General features: G+C 44.8%; 1 protein-coding gene across 15 annotated transcripts in view; it reads right to left on the bottom strand.

Annotated features, from left to right (window-relative positions):
- Positions 1-20604, bottom strand: part of LINGO1 (leucine rich repeat and Ig domain containing 1) — a 3157620-nt gene that overhangs the window by 3022313 nt on the left and 114703 nt on the right. The window lies entirely within an intron of this gene.

Raw genomic sequence — 20604 nt, 5'->3', positions numbered from 1 at the left:
GAAAACTATTCACATATAAATTTACATATACATTTAGAGAGGGTCTTTGGGCCAGCCCTCTTACGCCTATTCAAGTGTCACTCTGATTATGTCTCTCAATCACAGTGTACTGCAGGGAGCACATAGTTAGCCAATGTCTTCCAGTAGCTCTATTGTGCTGATAGCAATAGCATTGTCCTTAATCACATGTGCACACCAGTCAGAAAATCAGTGCACTTTATTTTCTAGGTTAGTGTCAAGTCATTTAGTGTTCCATATTTTATCTTTTAGAGGTCCCTTTTTATTTCTTTCATTTTTGTTTTCTTTTGATCATCCAGTCCTACTGGGCTGCTTCAATGCCCCACACGTGATGTGCAACTTCCTGTGTGGTCACTATTTCTAAACTGGATGGGCATATTGGAATGGCATGGTCTATAGTGGTCATTGTTTTACCACTCCATGATGACCACCATGTTTAGAAGTATTGTATTGGTGACCCTGCCTTGGTACTACAACAATGTACTACACATTTTCATGTTTGGATATGACTGCCCAGTGTAATGCTTACTGAGCAGATGCTTGGAATAGTATTTCTTTGTTTTAACTGCTCCATCACATTACCTCTAAATGTGCAAGCTACATTGGAACCTTTTAAAATGACATACTATGTACTACCATTGCAAGTTTATTTTTGCATTGTAATTTTACTTTGTATTGCGTCTGTCAAGTTTAAGTAGTGCCATATTTTCTAGTTGTATTCTTTTATCTTCTATCTGCTCACTGGAGTTTGTGCGCCTTATTTTTGATGGATAAATGGATAAATACACCAGTGATCCAGTGAACAGAGGATTAGATGTAGGAGCCCAAGAACGAGTGACAGAGTGCAGCATGGTTATCTTTTGAGTGCCTACACTCATCAATGACTAAAAACACTTTCAATTACAAACCAGACTATAATTACCAATGTCTAAACTTCTAGAAACAATAAAGTAATGAAGTATAAGCCAATGCCACTGCCTTTATCCTGACCTTCTCCACAACCCCCTTAACAAGAAATATTGCTAGGAACCGAGGACTAAGGGCCAATGCATGTTGGCACCAAGGGCAGCTGAACAGGAACAGTCAGATGAGCAATGTAGCACCTGGTACTGTGCAGGCCGTCTGCACAGTTTATTCCAAAGGTTATCCCACAGCTTGCAACCTCACCATACACAGTATTGTTGTCAACAATGTTATTGCAGATGTCATATTGATGTTATCAATAATGTTACAGATTGTCATGCGTGATGTACTATTTGTAGTCATATGCAGTGCATGACGAGGTTGCGAAGAATAGTTACTTTAGTTAACTATAATTGGTGAGACTTCAGTGTTTTTTTTATGGTTTGTTAAAACTGACATTTTCACCTAACTATAACTTCACTGTAACTTTTGTTTTTTCAGTGAATTTCTGTTAACGTAAAATGACACTCAATCACCCCCACAGAGCATCTAACAGCAGCATGGAGGTGCCCATATGGTCCCTTTGCCCCCCCCCATTCCCCGACAAGGTCCAGGGAGTAGGGGTACCCCTACTGTGCCCCCTTATACCTTTTTTTTTTTTTTCATTTTCAGGACACAAGGACCGAGTCTCCATATCATGTAGCGGCAGCTGCAACATTTCTGTTTGTGTTGCAGCCAGCCAATCAGAGCGGGAGCTCCCACTGGACTAGCTGAAGCCTCTCGCTACTGTGGGAGTGTGACGGACAATGGGAAAAAATACTCTTTTTTTTCCTCAGCCCCCACTTAATGGAACAGCCTGAAACTTTCAATGTAGAAGCTGCCATGGATGAACATTTTTGTTTTTGGAAAGTTTTGTGAAGATTTGTCAAACAGCACCAAAGTTATTATCAAAACAAAAAATCTATTTCTTATAGAAAACCGGTTGTAACTATAACTACAAAGTGCCGACCGCTCCCATAAAAAAACGATATATACACAGATAAACACACACACACTGACAGTCATCATTGCGTAGTTATTGTTTAGCCTCACTTTTCATTGAATTTTTTAAAATGTCGTCACAGTTCCACAGGACTCCTATGGGAATGGAAGAGACCCGAAAAAACACAAAATTTAAGTACAGCCTTTGGTCTGTGCAAAGCACTTTAAGAAAAGCTGATTCCTAATACACTATGAAGCCCAATTACATGGGCAAGCCCCAACTATGCTAAGTGTGCACTCAGTGCGTAGAGACCGCACTTCAGCTCCATTAGGTGTGCAAGCCCCTACTATGCACAGTCTGTGCATAGAGCCCTCTCCCTCCAGAAACACAAGCAATATTAGGTGGGCAAGCCCCTACTACATAAAATCAGCACTGAGTTCACAGACTGTTCATAGAGACCTCTTCCTCCAAAGACCCAAGCTCCATTACGTGGGCAAGCACGGACTGTGCAGAGCCTGCAAGGTCTGCACTTTTCTTCATAGAGAGTCCACTCCTTCGAGATACCCAAGCCCAATTAGACGGGTGAGCCACTGCTACAGAGAGGCTGCACCCTTCTGCAGCTCGTCACAGAGAGCTCAACTTTCTCCACATTCTGAAGCCTCCCTACAAAAATAAGGGCTACAGGGAGCTGGGTTCAGGTTACACTACCCCCCCAGACTTTTTACCTGGTTTTTAGATGCAACTTTGACTAAAGAGAACTGGGTCCTTGCTAACCAGGTCCCCAGTGCAGATGTTCCTTCCCTAAAACAAGACACCTAGTCACTTGGTCCCCAGGCGACTAGGCCCTTCAACCCCTCTAAGTTCTTAGTAAATGGTACCCCTGGTACCAAGGGCAAGGGTACTGACGAGGACCTCTCAGAGCTGCAGCACAACATGTGCCAACCTCAGGCAGACACCAATTGCAGGCTGCGTGACAAGGTGCTCCAAAAATTGAAAACACAACATTGCAAACACTTGTGTGCCATGTGCCCTAAAACACTGCTTGTAATGTCTGTAAGTCACACCTACAGCAGGCCTTCAGCTTTAAGGCAGGGTGCATTATATTATAAATGAGGGCATATATGCATGAGTAAATATGCTCCTACTATGCCTTTGTCAATTATTAGACCTAAGTGTGCAGGATAGCCACTCTAAATCCATGTGCTGGACACGGGTCAATATGATTTCCCCAGCTACATGATGGCTTCTCTGAACCTAGGGATCAAACAACTCATATTAGTAAACCCTCACTGATACCAGTGATGGGTTTATTAATTCATGTACCCAGAGGGCACCTTAGAGGTGCCCCCTGAAAACCCCACAAACAGCTGGTGAGCTCCCTGGCCAGTTCTGGCCAGCTGCCACCAACAGACAAGAATCTGACCTCCCAGGGTAAGATCCTCTGCTCTTGAGAGGTCAAAAACAAAAGTCTGTCTGGCCTGGGGTATTACCCACCTCCTCCCGATAGGATGACCTGCATTCCAAGGTAGGAACTTCAAAGAAGTCCACCGCCTTTGGTATGCAAATCAGGTTTTCCTTAGAGGAAGATGCCAACACCCCCTGCCCCAGGGCCGATCTGGTACCCAGACAGGGTGGAAAATTAGCTATGCAGGAGGCGTGTCACACTTCCAAACTGAGAACACTCCTAGAGTGACCAGCCTGAGATGGACACAACTTAGGAAATTTCACCATCTTGCTAGTGGTGGAATTTAATAAATGTGGACAGGGTGATGCCCACTCCCCACAGGTAGTGATCATATAGGAGGTGTAGTGACCCCAAGGGAAAGTAGCCCATTGGCTACTAACCTTGACTACCTTTAACACCCCCTAAATTGAATATTTAAGGGACCCCCCCGATACCAGATCCTCACTGGACAAAAAAGAAAGGAGTGGACAAGACGCCTGCTGAACCCGAGAATCGAGGAGACTAACTGACTTGACACCAACCCTGCCTGCCTGTCTGCCTGCTGCACCCAACCCTCAAGCACCAACTGACATGTCCTGCTGCTACAGGCTCCAAGAAACTTTGAGAGCTGCTAGTGGTTCGCCAATGGTCAGGAGGAACTCTCTTGGAGTAGAGGAGCTGCCCCCTGCATCTGCAGGCACCCAAGAAAGACCTGAGAGGACCAGCACAACCAGAAACCCAAAGCTGGATATCACCTCTGCACCGAGCCCCTCAGCCCATGTTGACATGGGCCAACAGTGTCAGAGTGGTCCTCAGGCCCTCCAAAAAAGAAGCCCACCCTGTACTCACCCACTGTGGTCTCCCCGACAGCATCTGCAGACTGTTTCTGCAGACCTCCCTGCAACTGCGAGTGACCAGGAGACAAAGACCCAAAGCCCTAGGACACCTCTGCCACCATTCGCCCCGGACCCAAGAGAAGAGAACCAAGGGTATACCCATATCTCCCCACCTCATGAGACCAGAGCCCACTTATTGGCTTGGTCGGACTGGACATCCAGTCCATGCTAGCAGAGTGGTTCTGCGGGCCCCCCTGCAACCACAATGAACTCCAGTACTGGGCCTGATGCCAGAAGACACCCCTGCACCCGCGCCCTACAGCCCAAAGAGAAGCAGACCAGTGGTGTCCCCATGTGCCCAAAGACCAAAAGGGTGAAGCCCCCTCCTGTGGGTTCCCCTGGGTTGTCCTTTCGGTCCGTCCCTGCAGCAACTTTGTAACTGGACCAAACCCAATAGAGTTGAATGGAACACCCGCTTTTCCCCAAGAGAGTTAGCCATTTCATCATGCTGTGTTTCTCTGCATTGTATTACTCTTGCATAGTGCATACTTTGACTCATGCCAGGTGTTTATGAGGGCCTTTGATTGAGAGTGCTGGTACTGAGGTTGAAGGCAAAGCAAAGTGGGTTGGTCTCTTTGCAGAGCACACAGAGCAATGGTCATATATTTCAGTTGCACATAAAATTCAGTGTAAATGTGTGCGAAGGGGCGCACAGGGGTCAACATATTCAGAAGGCAATAGGAAAATGAAATAAAGTACTTAAATGTGAATGAGTGCATTGTATGTTTGGAGTGGTAAAATGAGGGAGATGTGAGGAAGTGCATTCAGGGGAGAGTGAAAAGAGGGTGCTGAATAGGAAAGAGGAATTTGGAAATGCGCAGATGGATGAGATGTGAAGAGAAAAAGGGCATACATATCTAACATAAAGCACATGTAGCTGAAGGCCATACTCCATCCATAGGCTTCAATAATATTTAACTCACAGTTTCACAATTTCAGAATTGAAACATTTCCAATGTTAATTATTTATACCTAATCATTGTGGTTACTCATTTATATTAAACAGCTAACAACCATTGACAATCCAATGGCACTAACAGGTTTTAGGTGTATGTCACCTGTTGTGTAATATTTTTGCATGCAATAACATCTCAGAGAGAAACAAAAATACAGGCCAGGAACAGGCACACTGTAGGAATCACACAAATTTATTTGACATGTTCCCTTTTAGAGAGCCCCCACTTTTTTCACCCCACTTAAGACCTATCTCCACATATTTTTGTATGATTGATTGTAACCAGAAGCTGTGTGTGCTTCCTGATGCCCGGTAGAGCATTTTCTTCCAAAGTTGATGCCGCATGCAGTGCAAGACACTAGACAAGCACATACTCTAAAGGCCTGAAGTTACTGCGCTGTACAACTTGCACAGTAAAGTAACTGTAGATCGTATTAATGCAGGATGATACGGGGCAGTTTTTAATGTGTTTAATAATTCAAGACTATACGTTCTCACTGCTTTATAAACCTTGCTTTCTCACTAAATTCATTTGCTTTCAAATGCACCATTTGTCAATCTTTTTTCAATTTTTCTTGGGAGGATGTCCATTAAGCTTGCTCGCTTAACTCGCTACATGAAAGTCATATCCAACTTTTACGCCCCACCACTTTCAAATGTCACCAGTCGCCACTGGAAAGAGGTGAACTGGAGAAACAGAGACAGAAAGAGGGAGAGGTAGAGAGGTGAGGGAGTGAATATATAATGAGGTAAATTAAGAGGTTAGGTATTGAGAGAGTGAAGGGTGGGGTAGAGAGAGATGAGGTTGTGCATTAGATGTGAGGTAGCAAGAAATGAGGTAGAGGGAAGAGTGAGAAACTGTGGTGAGGTAGACTAAAGGAAGAGACAGTGGTAGAGAGAATATATGGAGAAATGGTGAAAGATATAGAAGTGAGGAATGCGCTAACCAAGACCAGAGGGACTACATATCCCAGACTACTTTGTGGCCCAAGGAGGTGGTCCTATTCTGCATCACCTGCTCCAAATTGCCATTTCCAACGAGCGCTATAAAGGACGATGGGGCATACCGCAGCGCGGGATGTGCTAACCGAGACCAGAGTGACTACATATCCCAGACTGCTTTGCGGCCCCAGGAGGCGGACATTTTCTGCATCACCTGCTCCCACTTGCCATTACCAATGAGTGCTATAAAGCACGAAGGGGCATACTGCAGCGGAGACACGCCCGGGCCATGCAAAGCCCATGCCAAGGGCGGGTCCGTCTGCAGTCAACCGAGGCCAGGCTGGGCCACACCCCTGAGGCTGGTTCTTTTTTGGCCCCCTCTGAAAAGCTTGGTCTTCCTCCAGTTCCCCCTCAAAGTACCATCTCAGGCCCCTTACTCCGTTCTAAAATATTGCCTCAGATATGGGTAAAAGAAAAGCGACGAGGGTGCTGTGGGGGTGAAGGGTGGAAGCACAAGAAAAACTTTAAAAAGTCGGGCTGTAATGATATGCTTGATCGCATTGATAACATCCTGGCTGATTGCGGGGAAATACTAGCCCCACCATCTGGTGTAGTTCAACCACTGAGTCCCAAACTGTGCTTAGCAATCCATTTGCTATGCAACAAGCGGGAAAGTATATCCAATATGTTTAATAAAGCTAGGGTACAGATGAGGAACAAGACCAGTATAGCGCCCCAAAACCCCGTAGATCTAGTTCCCAGTTCTGGCTCCTCTCATGACACAGCAATAGTGCCTCCTCCCTCTCCCATCCACTGTACCCTTAGAGTCACCCACAATTCAGGATCTCAGTTTCTCCAGCTCAAGTTGGGGCAGTTGGCCTCCCAAACAACCCCCCCAAATGACGACTTGGTAGGTTGTATACAAACACTCAGGTCAGAAATAGCAGCCCTAAAGTGTATGATAGGTGATCTTGTGGTTACAGTGGGGTGTCTTACGGAAAAGAGGGGGAGAACACCTAGGGAAAGAGCCGCCATCTCAGGTTTGACCAACATCCCCGATCTGGCACCCTTTGTTCCCACTATACCCCCTCATGCAAAACACCTTGGAGGCCACCCAGGTTTAACACGAGAACACTATCTCTAGGATATCAGTTGGAGCCCGTATTACGGGTTACCGAACACCTGCAGGTATGCCAATTGAATCTCCTTCCATCTACCCTCAGAGAAAAAGTCCCAGTACTTCACACCTCCTACACTAGGGGAGGGTCGTCACTTTAGCAGAACACATGTTGCCAAGACCACCATCCTCGGAATTTTTTTATGACTAATGTACCTAAATCTTAACTCTCGGGTGGGGGCAGTGGAAGACTCTTTGATTAATAAAGTCACCCTTTGGATTCGACACAGTAGAGGATGTTTCTCAGTAATTAGAAAAGGCCAGATGGCATAGGTTTCTGAACTCACCGTCCGACTGTATTGAGCTTATTCTAGAAAATGGGCAGCTAGCTTATGACCTAGTGGCCCTAGACCAAAGAACCAATCCTTTGGATGGGTCTACTATACAGGTTAAACTCGATCTACCCACTCCTTTTTGTGTGCCTCCCCGCCCCCACACTGTTCTAGATGATGGCATTGTTTGTTCTCAGATAGATTGACTCCTAGAGCCCGAGGTACAGGCCTCCTACGATAGATCCAATGTCTCTACACCATCAGTTACTCAGCAGACATGCCCGACCAGAGAGACAGGAAAGCCCCCACCGTACCACCCAATGTCGTTGCACCAGCCACCAAGTAAGCCTGTCATCTTTTTACAGGTTCCCTAGATTTCCAGGTAAATTACCCACTGCCTAACTCCATGACTGCCTGTTGGAAAGTAAACATCGTTTCCTGGAACGTGGCAGGTATTAAATACAAACTTCCATTGCCTCAGTAGAATACTTTTATCGACCAATATGACATATGTATTTTCTAGGAAACCTAGCTAATCGAACCTCCCTACAAACTTGGTTATGCAACCTACCACATACCCAGTAAGGTGAGTCGTCCATCGGGGGGGCCTCCTAATATGGGTGAAAACTGCACTACAGTGCGTAGGGAAATTGATACCTACAGACAGCTCTGACATTCTTGGTATCAGTCTCAAGGGATCTGGGACCACTGTCACTGATATATTCAACAGCTACGCTAGGGGGGGCAAAGGGGTCCAACCACTCTGCTGCCTTGCAGTTTCTAGAGACCCAACTGGGTGAAAAGCCCTCTAAACATGCCCTCATTGTAGCGGTGGACTTCAATGCCACTTTCAAACCCCTCAGGGTCTGGATAATATGGGCGATTTCCTGGAAGAAGATAACTTATGGCACATACCTAGACTTGAGCTCCCCTCCATTAAGAAGTTGCACCAGGCTTCCCTGCAATTAAATGCCTTGACCCTTGGCCAAGGCCTGAGGGCAGTCAATGGAACAACCAAATCCAACAGGCATGCCGCCTACACGTTCATTGTCACACAGGGGAAGAGTTGCATCAACTATATTCTGATGGACCTTAGACACTGGTATTTGGTAGATGACATGGTAGTCCAGACTCAAATGGAAAGTGACCACAATCCACTCTGTCTAAGTCTAGAGCCCCCTTGGGGAAGGGCGCCTATTGCAACAACTACCACCAAAGTAACTAAGGTGGTCCAGGCCGAGAACAGCAGACGGCGTCTAAGATGGAGCAAGGTTGTCCTGCGAGACACCATTCTCTCTTCCATCAATCAAGATCTGACACACTGCGTAGCATTGATATCCATGATGGAAGAGGGAGAGGGAAACTGTTCCCCTCTACTAGATGTACACACTGGGTTTTTCAAAAGACTGGAACAGCTACTAACCATGCCAGCTGCCCACAACACTCGTAGCGCTCTACCCCGCAAGGGAGATAACTGGTATAATCGATACTGTTGGTTGGCCCGCACAATTCTAAGTAATGCAATGAAGCAAAAACATGTTGCCCGAGTTAGGACTCTGCGGAACCTGTATAAGCAGATGCAGAACAAGGCCGGGAAGGACTGGGAGGAGGAAAGATGGAGAATAATGAAGGGTGCTTGTGAACACAGGGATTCTAGATCCTTTTGGATTATGGTAAGCAAAAGAAACCGAAGGGGAGTTCCCGCAATTGGCAATAATATCCAGCCCTCAGACTGGTTCCAACATTTCAATTCTCTCTACAATGTTGAAAGCCAATTCGCAACCATCTCTGCCCCTTTACTCCCACCCCAGCTAAATACTACCCATTGTGACAGTTTGTTTAACCTGGGAGACATCAGAGATGCAACAAATAACATAGTACGTTTGAAAGCTGCTGGCCCGATGGCATTCCCGGTGACCTTTTTCTCCATAACATCGACAAATGGGCTGAGTACATCCTCCTTTTATCCAATGCAATTGCTAGGGGAGCCCCCATTCCCACGGCATGGAGGGGTGCCAGGTAATACCAATATACAAGAAAGGTGATAGGTCCCTACCTGCCAACTATAGGCCCATAAGCCTTAATGATACAGGGCAAAAGGTATTTTGTCGTGCACTACTATCAAAAATCCATGACTAGATCTCTGAGAATAACACCCCGTCACCATTCCAGGCTGGCTTTAGGTCCAAAACAAACACCATATATCAGGTGTTTCGGTTTCTGCTCCTGTATTGGAAGGTTGTAGTGATAGGAAAGGGGAGTCTCTACGTAGCTTTTACAGATCTCAAATTTACATTCGACCTGGTCCCCAGAGGTAAACTTTGGGAGGTCCTCAACGAAATGGGAATGCCTCCAGGGCTCCTGCCCATAATCCTTCAATTACATGAGGCCAATTTTCAAAAGTACGTTGGGGGAACCAGGGTGGCCTCACCGATCCGATCAAGGTAGTAAGGGGCGTTCGTCAGGGTTGCGTACTAGCTCCAACTCTCTTCTCCCTATACTTGAACCAGGTCATTCAACACCTCACATTGCAGACCTCTGATGCACCAGCCCTAGGCAACGAAAAGATTGCAACCTGTTCGCAGATGATACCCTGATAGTATCAAAAACCCTGATGGGCCTCCAATCCTCGCTGAATCGATTTGACGATTTCTGCTTCAAGAGAGGCTTAGAAATAAACACCTCCAAAACCAAGTTCATGGTTATTAACCCACACAGATTGTACAGGGGGAACATTTTCATATGTGGGTCTAAATTAGAACGAGTTAACACCTTTGAATATTTGGGGAGCAAACTATCAGACTCAATGTCCTTAAAAACCCATTTTAATTCTATATTGTTAAAATGTAGCCAGCTGGTGGGCATACTTCTAAGGGAGCACCATACATCCACTACATGGCCAATAGCTGCTGCTCTACAGATCTATAACATGAAGTCTGTCAGTGCAGCACTTTACGGGGCTGGACTCTGGGGCTTTGAGGATGTAAAGGAGCTTACCCATATAGAAAACACTTTCATGAGAAAGCTCACCTCAGTGCCCCCAAGTGCCCCGCTTCTTCCTTTGCATTTTGATCTGGCCCGTAAACCATTAGCTGCCATAGCTGGTCTTAGACCGTTGCTGTTTTGGAGGAGAACCATGGAAACTCCTGAACTTTCTCCCTATGCCACCGTTCAGGGAAGTTTGTTCTTTGGATAGCTCCAATTAGATTCAGTGGATCAATTCAGTCAAGTCATTGTTGATTGCCATTGGGATTGGAGACTCATGGAACTCCTCATACACAGGGTCACCACCGACTAAAGAATGAGTGAAGTATTGTTACTGGGAGGGGGTAACTCGCTCTCTTTAGGGTGACTAACTAGCAAGTTTCTGGACTTTTAGTCTACCTGGTTGCTAGAACCTGACCTGTGTAGCATTCTGGATCTGACGGATAGGAAACTCTATATGCAATTTAGATTTGGTTCCTTCCCTTTTCAAACTTTTACTAATAGATGGCAGAATAGGGCCCCTACCAATAAGTCATGTCCCAGCTGCAACCTGTCCCAGGAGTCAACTGCCCACGTCCTCTTCGTATGCCCATCCTACACTCCTTTATGTAGGAAATGGCTCGCGCCAACCTGCAAACGGCTTGGGACCCGAGATCATGCTGCAGCCATGAGGATTTTAAAAACAGCCTCTAGTCTGCCCATTGCCATTGCAGTTGCCAAATTCCTCAGAGGAATGAGACACATCAGAAGGAAACTGGTCAAAACTGCCTAGCTCCTATGTCCCTGTAGTCCTATTATTTGTATTTTGCAGCCCCCATACTGTATTTTGGGACTGTCTTTTTTTTTTCTCTTTGGTTGTGTTTCTCTTTGTGTATCGTTTTTATTTATTTTAAGCAAATTTCCATTTTATGATTCTTAATTTATTGTTTATTGTGGTGTTATGTGACTTTTATGGCACTGGATGCCGAAATAAAGATTTGTGGAGGTGAGGTAAATAGAGAGAGTTGGTTAAGAGAGAGGTAGGTTGATGCAGTAGAGAAGCATGGAAGGGAAATGGAAATAGGGCAATAAGCTCAGACAGAAGGCTGAGATAAAGAGAGAGGTGAGGTAGAGAGTGGGTGTTATGAAATGAAAAGGTACACAGTGGTAGAGAGTGTGAGGGTAAGGATGTGAGAGAAAGGTATAGTGAGGTAGGGCAGAACGTGGTAAATTTTAGAGAGATCTGAGGTAGACAGAGGGAATAGAAGTCCGGAGTTTGTGTACTCGGGGCCAAGGGAGCAAGGCTGGGAATTTGGAAGAGAGGTAACAAGGGGTGAAGTTATGTCCAGAAAGAGATGGTAGAGCAAGAGAGGCGAGAAGGAAAAGACGTAGGAATGAAGAGAGTTGTGATGGGGAGATAGGAAGAGAGAGAGAAAGTCGGAGTTAGAGGTAGTCAGCGGGACGGAGCTAGATATCGACAAAGAGTCAGAGGTGACAAAACGGACATCACTTACCTGGGGCCCCGTCAATTACCCACTTTGCCCATGCATTCAAAAAGTTCTGACAATGTGCCCTAATATAAGAAAGGAAAATGGCTACTCATGCATGTGTTGGGTAGTCTATGACATCCATAACTGAGGTGCAGTGTGCCCTCATACACCTGGGCCCTGGTTTCATAACAGCTGCTGCATTATTGGTGGTGACGACAAAGGGACAAGTGACTAGTGTATTCACTTGCCTCACAGTAAATGAACAGTGTGTCAAACTACTGGGAAGAAGCAGTAGACACTAGATTTGCACATGGACAAACATAAAATCACAGTTGTGTTACCACTTCACACACTCCTAGTAAAGCCTCATCTGAAATTGTATGTCTGTTTCTGGAAACCAAAACTTCGCAAGTCCAAAACTGTATTGGAGACAGACCAGAAAAGGGAGATTAAAATTGAACCACTAGCATGGTAAGGAGAAGGTCATGAATTGGAATATGCATGCACTGGAGGAAACGTACAAAATGGACTACGATAAAGACAGTGACATTAAGAAGCCTAGCCAATCGGCCTTAACTGCTCCTTTGGCAATGGACCAAGGATCATTTGATTACGATGGTTCTTTCTGCAGTGGTACAGTTGAACAAAAGAATAACACAGGCACTGGGAAAAGCCAATAGAAATATTATTTGTACTGCATGCTGTTGTCTTTTCCAGTGCTTGTTTGGGTACGGGGGCCAAGCACAGGCATAAGTATTTGGAAAAAAATGTGATGCTACAGAAAAAAGGTCACTATCCTTTCTCTTGCATATATTTTCCAGGTACAATTATCAGCGCTCATAGTCCAGTGTTACCGAGCTGCACACACACTCTAAATAGTCCTTTGTGAGTTTCAACAGGGGCAGAAGGACACCTAAACAGGGACTAAAATGCTACTGTGGGCTGATCCAATATGTCGTTTCATTTTCCAAGCAAATATCTGAAGGTTCCAAAGAAAAAAGAAGACTGTGGTGGAAGGAACCTTCATCCATCACATCCTTCTGCCTTCCTGAGAGGTATGTCCAAGCGTGGGTAGCTCGCTCTGTCAGAGGAACCTGTGCTGCACCTGCACCCAACTGATGAGATCCAACACAGTCAAAATGCACTTGAAGTTGCTAGTTTTGAAGGCCTGAGGGGACTTGACCCTGCAAATGTATCTACTTTTCGCACATGGATAGCTTCCTTTTGTAATGGTCCAGACAAGCTTAACAATAATGGAACGCCGGTTCATAGATGACTAGTATTATGACTCTGGATTGAAGCTTTTAAATGAAGACTGTGGAGGGACCTTCGAAGATACTTTGTACAGAATCTGTAGTGACTACTTGAAACAGCTGCCACGAGAAATGGTATGTGCACAGATTATCAATAATCTACAGTCGGAAGACAGAATCCTTGTGAATATCCTTCTCTCCATTTGTTTCTTCTGATTCTGGGAAAAGGGAAAGAAGCCATGCACTGGAAAAAGAAATAGATGGGTAAGCTTGCAATAATCTCATGCTATGAAGCAGTAGATGAGAACTTACTCGCGGGTATTCAGGGTCGTTTGACAAGAGGAGCAGCAAACTCTCAAGGGGAAGTTTGAGGAGCTTCTTTGTCTGGAATGTGTAGGTCTGCTACATGGCTTTCACAGAATACATTTGTGAACTATTACAAGTTGGATGTAGCTTCACATCTTCTTAATACATTTCACATGGTGTTCTGTTTTCCATATCTGTAGAAACTTCGTAGATTTATTTGAATAAAGATTACATGCAGCTTATAGGTAGGTGTCTTTCCTTACTGATAACATCATGGTACTCAGCTTTTGTATGTTTATTTAGTTAAGACTGTCACTAAGAGGATGGATTGGGCAGGTAATGACCAGATTACTTCCAATGACTCTTCTTTACTTCTAGTCCAAGTCTTCCTTTTCACAGTCCAGCACCCCCACCTCTTATGCTGTGATCCAAAGCTTGAAAAATTCGGACTGTCTTGAACCATAGCCAAGGGACTTATGGGTAGAGGGTGTGGGTCAATATTAGCTGACATAAAAGAAAGACTAAGAATGCTTTCAGTTCGTGGTATGTATGGGATTTAAGGTCTGTGTCGAGGGTAGGGTCAAATAGTGGGGACTGTGAAGGATAAGTCAGGACAGGGATGCAATATTGGGGTTGGACCGTACTGCATTGACGGGTTCTCAGAAAGTAGTGAATGGAATGAAATATTAAAAACAAGTGTTATTTCCTGCCCCTGGCTAAGTCAGGGTAAACTACCATAAAGAGGTGAGGTGCAACAAATGGCAGCGACTGTGATAAAAGCCATATATTTGACCCTGCGACTGACAGCAGTCCGATACAATGGACTTTTTCTGATGTGCCTATATTTCCCAGGGTAAAAAGCATAACAGTCAATGTACTTTCTGTGACGTGATGCATAATTATGCAGTTTGTAAGTCTAGTAAAATTAACACATGGAAAAGGCCCGGAACCATAATGCATTTCTTTTATCTGTGATCTGTTTAATGATGGGTGCACAACTGGCAATGAATATTAAAGTGTAATAGGGCGTTTCTGTACTGGGTGAACCTCATAAAAAAATCCAATGCAACTTGTTTTACGCAAAGCGGTATCGCAAATAAAGAAAAAAAAAGCATTGCTAGGTGGGGTTATTGAGCATCCGATAAGCTGAATAAAACAGCCTTTCCTGCCACACTGATGTACAGAGATGGGCGTATTTATGATGGGTAATGGATTTTGGGACAGTCAATCAGTTCGATTTCCAGAGAGGTAACCCGAAGTCAGACGTCATCGCCTCTATCCATACTGGCTCGTCCCCTAACTCAGGCTGGTTTTCATTCATTCTCTAGTCCACCTTAGCCCATACAGATTCAGAACTTAGGGGCAGTCGTATGGTGCAACACACGGTTAATAGTAGCCAGAAATAGCGGTCTCCCCATCCCTGTGCTGCTCTCCTAAATTATCCATCCCCTTTGGAAATCTTTATGCACTGTCTAGTCCTGAAACTGTGATTTGGAATTCACAAACGGAAGGCAACTCCTACTGAAGGGTTGCCACAGGGCTCAGACCAAACAAAAAGAAAATGAAACTCAATGTGATTGGTGACCTTCTCCTCAAAACATTTAAGACCAACTTTAAACTTCATTGGACAAATGGACTCAGACAACTGTCCTCGGGTCTGGATATAAATTAGCGTCTCTAGCATGTCCAATATTACCTTTTACTTCTGAAAATTCTACACACCAATTTAGAAGGAGGTGGGTAGTAGATGTAGAATTCTTTGCTTCCTTCCTTTCAGATTTCTCCCAACTTCTGCGGCTGGGAAGCTCTGTTGATTTTGTTATGGAAGGGCCCAGACAGCTGACTACTTAGTGTAGAAAGAGCATGCCTGTTCAACCAGCAAATGAGTTCAGCATGTGTGCCTTACAGTGAGGAGGACAGAGATGATGAGCCTGCTGAGACAAGAATTTGTAAATTGCTGCTCAACACAACTTGTGAGCTTTTTTTGTGCTATCCCTAAAGGTGTTGCACTCTGCATCACTGCAACTCACCGTGGGTCAGATGATCATGAGGCCTGATGGCCTGAGCCTAGCGTTGCTGCATCTCTACTGCACTGTGTTGGAGGACATGAGCCAGCAACCTGCCTCCCAACATCTGCAACGACAATTGTGAGCTTTCACCCAGCATCATCACATCCCTACTGCACCCCGAGATCATGACTAGCCTGTGTGCCATGTAACGTCATTATTCTTCAAACGACTGACAATCAGATGACACACAACACTACATCAAAGTCCCCTCTGCTCTATACGTCCAACATTTCAAGCACTCGGATGTCCAGCACTTACCTAAAACGTAACCCCACCTAAACAAAATTCCTCCTATTCAGCAACATATAGTCCAAAAGTAGTTCAACTACCTGAACCTGGATGGATTTAAAGCCCGATTTGTGAGTGAAACTTTTGACCACAACTTCACACTCAAGGAAGGAAGACGGACCAAGAAAACCAATGTGGCTCTCTCCTCTACAGAAAATGAAGTGATACTTTCTAGAAAGTAACTTAGAAGGTAGCAACTCCTTTCTCTATGGCATCCTAAAATCCACAAGGGTCTCTCTTAAGGGCATTGTACATGCCACAGCTTTCATCATTAACACCCTGAAGTAATATGATCAGGTCATAACCCACTAATGGAACTACATTGGTCCCCCTTCCCAACCCACACCACCTTCGTGTAACCTGAATCATCTGCAAAACCACCACACTTCGATCACCCACCTTTTTGGCTAACAAGCACCCTGGTGTTTCTCTGCATACCTGCAGCTAGACCTCTATAAGGCTAGAGTCAAAGAAGTGTAAGGTGGTAAAAAACTGGCAAAATGCCTTCTACATCTCTGCACCCACAATCAGGAACCGCATTCCTCTATCCATTTTCTTCACTCTAGAAGAAAGCTGAAGACACACCTATTAAAGAACCCTACATTATGACACAGCAAATAGTTCAACACCCTTTTCAGAAACCATCACTCCCTGTAAAGAGTCTTTTCTCTGATCATATCTCTTTGGTCCTGTACAGTGCCCGCTGCCTTCCTCTAGATTTGCACTGTAAAAATACCACATCCATTCATTCATACATGGTGGGAGGTCCAAGACCACATCCATCCTTTGTCAACACATGACAGCCGATACTAACACGCATCCACATGCACCTGTTTCAGCCATTGCATGCCCTTCCATGTATCCTTATCTCGATCTTCTGTGTCTCTCAGTGCTCAACACCACAAGGATTTGTGACCACTGCCCAGAAGCATGGGCCCTGTGTTGCCAGTGCTGCTCAGCATCATTGATATCTGTCAATCTTGATGATTTTCTTACTGTGCTAAATTAAACACTTATTAGCAGGCACTGAGCTAGGCTATTATATGGAGTACCAGACACATGTATTCTTTGCTGATATTCAATTTTAGAATGTAGTTTAGGCACAGAGCTACCGGCGATTTGCACTCTATGGAAATGTAAATGCTATAAGACCTTTAAATGCTACAGGGCATATATCTGTAATTATTATAAAAGTATTATATCTTTAAACCACACTGCTTTGGCATTTTACTTTTTGCAAGTGACATACGTGCAGGGTGATCAAGAAATTCATCTCACATCACCCTCTAAAGGAAAGCATTAACTCTAATCCCGCTACGCCTTTGAAAGTCAAAGTGTTAAGAAAGGGCATTTGGCAATAATAACTGTATTCCCAAGGGTGTTTGGGCAAAATATTGAGTTAAAAATATCAAATGGACAAAGTACTGTGTCAAGAATATTGAGGACAAAAATACTGTGAAGGTATTTTTTATGGCTAAGCAAAGCTCTACTATACTCAACTCCACATATATGTACTTTGACCTTATATGTATCTTCACGATACGTAGATGTGGAGATAAGTGAAGAAATAGTAAAAAAAAAAAATATATATATATATATATATATATATATATATATATATATATAGTAAATCAATACTTACCTATTTGCACCTACCCTTTAAATATTTTGGTCCTCAATATTTCTGACATGATATTCTGTCCACACAATATTTTTAACATCGAGATTCTATCAGACAACCATTTCCAAGGCAGTAGCAATACTTTTGACAAGGATTGCTTACCTGCCCAAAAGGACTGGCCCAGGATCCCTGGCATCAGGGTTCGAATATATCTTCATATCCACATGATGCCCGGCAGTTGTGACATCCAGAGCTAAGCAAAAGGTTTTTCAAAGCAAAAAACATGTTAATCTCAATACGCTCTGCTTCTCTGGTATTTCTTGTGAGATCAGGGACCAACTGACATCAAGGCAATCAGTTTACTGCCTTGTTTATTTTCCATATTCACCACTTCTCCAGAGTGAACAAAGGATACCATGTATCAAGACCAATGCACATAGGTTCCATACTTCATGACTGTACCTAGAGCTGCATAATAGACACACATGTTAAAGGGAGGAATAGTTGCAAAAAAGTCTAATTACTGGCAATCGCTCAAGGTAGCATTCCAACCCATTGCTTTTCCCCCACCATGCCAATCTAGACAAAAGCCCATTCGATGCAAATCAGTAGTGGCCCTGTTCCTCATTTGAACAGTCCAATCCAAACTTCAAGGGGTGGCCCCCACCAGAAGGGTTCACAGGAAACCTCAGACCAATTTCAGCCTACTTAGACCACGTCATTGAGGTATAGCTTGGATCCTATGGCACAGTCAGCAAGGGACCCACATATGGGCATACCCTAGGCCACTTTGCGCATTACATAATACACATAGAAGTTGATGGGAGGAAAGCTTGCAAAAATTCTAACCACTGGCAATCGCTTAGGGTGGCCTGCCTTATGCAAGTCAGTACTTCCCCTGTTTCTCATGGGAACAGTCCAACCCGAACTGCCAGGAGAGGTTCCCTCCAGAAAGGAACACAAACAACACCATGCTGGTTTTGGTCAACTTAGGCCTTATCAGGGAGGTAGATCTTAGCTCCTACGGCACAGTGAGCAAGGAATCCAGGTCTGAGGATACCCTTGGCCACTTAGGGCATTAGATGATACACACAAACGTTGAAGGGAGTAATGGTTGCACAAAGGCTGACCACAGGTAATTGCTCAGGGTAGCGTTCCAATCTATTGCTTTGAGCTCACTGTGCCATTAAAGTGAAAGGCCCACCTTAACCTAAGCTGTACCAGATGTTATCCTCATCTACAGAAGAGGAGGATTTCTGAAATGTTTCCCGTCTTTGCCTGTGCCTAAGAGAAGTGGGCATCTGGTTGAAAGCTTCATGCCCAAACCACGCTGACCTACCTTAGTCCAAAGCTGCCAACTGGATGGTGAGTGCTCATTTTCCAGATTACAAATGGGAACCATCAGTTGGGAAACAACAGTGAGAGGTTAAAGTGGACGGAGCTGGCAGAGAGACTCATCCTCAACCAGGCTCTGTCCCCACATCCACCAGATAGAAGATTCTCTAAAGGACACACAGGACAGTGGGAAATCTCCATTGGTCTCATGACGTGTCTTGCACCATGACAGAAAGAATGAAACTCCTGAATAGAGATTCAATTTATTGGAAGCAGAGGACCTGACTGAAGCATTTCAGCCATGCTCGTATAATCAGGGGCTTAACCTCCATTGGTGCAGTAGCACTGGGGCCTGAAAGCCTGAACACTGATTATTGGTATGTTACAATTCTGCAAGCAGCCATGAGGCCCATTTTTTCCCTTGCACTAGAGCCCATGCCACACTGGCGACGCCACTGTATATACTATCACAGGAGACAGGACCCCCCTTGCTGTCACCAGAATGATAGAGGCGCGCCTGCAGGAAGCCCAGTTAACCTCTGAGATGGACCGAGCTGTGACGTTGGTATTCTGCATTAACGCAGGCCACTGTGTACAGCTCCTGCAATTAACCTGTACACTTGCTAAGCAAGCAAGGCTTGATCAATGCACTCAGGGTGAGGGCTCAGCTTTCACACTGCGCTGGTTTATTTTAGGGTGGCAACATGAAACCTCAGTGCAGCAGCCCACGTGGGCGCGGAGCTTCCTTCTTCCCACTCGCCTGCCTCGTGGGTCCAGGGCTGTGTGCAGAGAAAGGCCTGGCTACTGCGCCATTCAAGCCTTTCAGTGAGCAAAAGGGACGTACTGCAACGTCGTGAGAACTAATTGGAGATACTGCTCTTTTCAAGTCTGCGAATGTCTTACCATGGAGCTCGTTCTAAAAGATGCACAAAGGATCCCTATGCCACATACAGCACAATCGTGATGCTCAGGCCTCGTCATGGACCCGGAGGAAGCAGACACTGTGCGGAGCTCTCGAATCAAAAAAAACATGCGCCACTTTTGGAAAAATTGTAAGATATATTGGCTGAAGGTAACCTGAAACAGAAGATCTTGAAAAACAATTACACATGGAATGCTACACGTCCTTCCATGCGACTTACCAATTTAGCTTTGGGAAAAGTATTTGTGCAAAACAAAATCCGCCCTTTTTATTTATAATGACGCTCCAGAACACAATTGGGCTGCAAATAATATCTAAATTCTCTCCCCTGGTGAACCTGACAAATGTGTGGATTTCAGGAATTTCACGAGGTTCGAGCAGATGGTTTGGCTTTCCCTGGCAAAGGAAGATCATAGGAGAACCACACAAATTGTCCGAACTGCCCACAAACTTGGCGGTTTGGGTCAAGTGGTTCTTCATGCATCTCGTTTAGCTGGAGGACAGCAATACGAACGGCCAACAGACTGGACACTGTCTGTTCTTGCCCAGGACGACCAACTGCTGCTAGTTGGAAGCCAGTTGGCAACATTCTGCAGAACTGCGTTGCAATTCACTTTTTCATGCTGCAGGAAAAAAATAGTTTGACAAGCTCTGCTACTCATATCAGCAGGCATTTCATTTAAGTAACATGCGCAACACATGTCTGCATGTAATGTCCATCGCTATTCATCTAACTTAATTCTTCTTTTGCGCTTCTATGAAAATGA

The sequence above is a fragment of the Pleurodeles waltl genome, chromosome 3_1 (assembly GCF_031143425.1).
Source record: "Pleurodeles waltl isolate 20211129_DDA chromosome 3_1, aPleWal1.hap1.20221129, whole genome shotgun sequence".
Classification (NCBI taxonomy): Eukaryota; Metazoa; Chordata; class Amphibia; order Caudata; family Salamandridae; genus Pleurodeles; species Pleurodeles waltl.
Note: the sequence above shows the minus strand (reverse complement) of the source record. Positions and strands in the feature narration are given on the sequence as shown.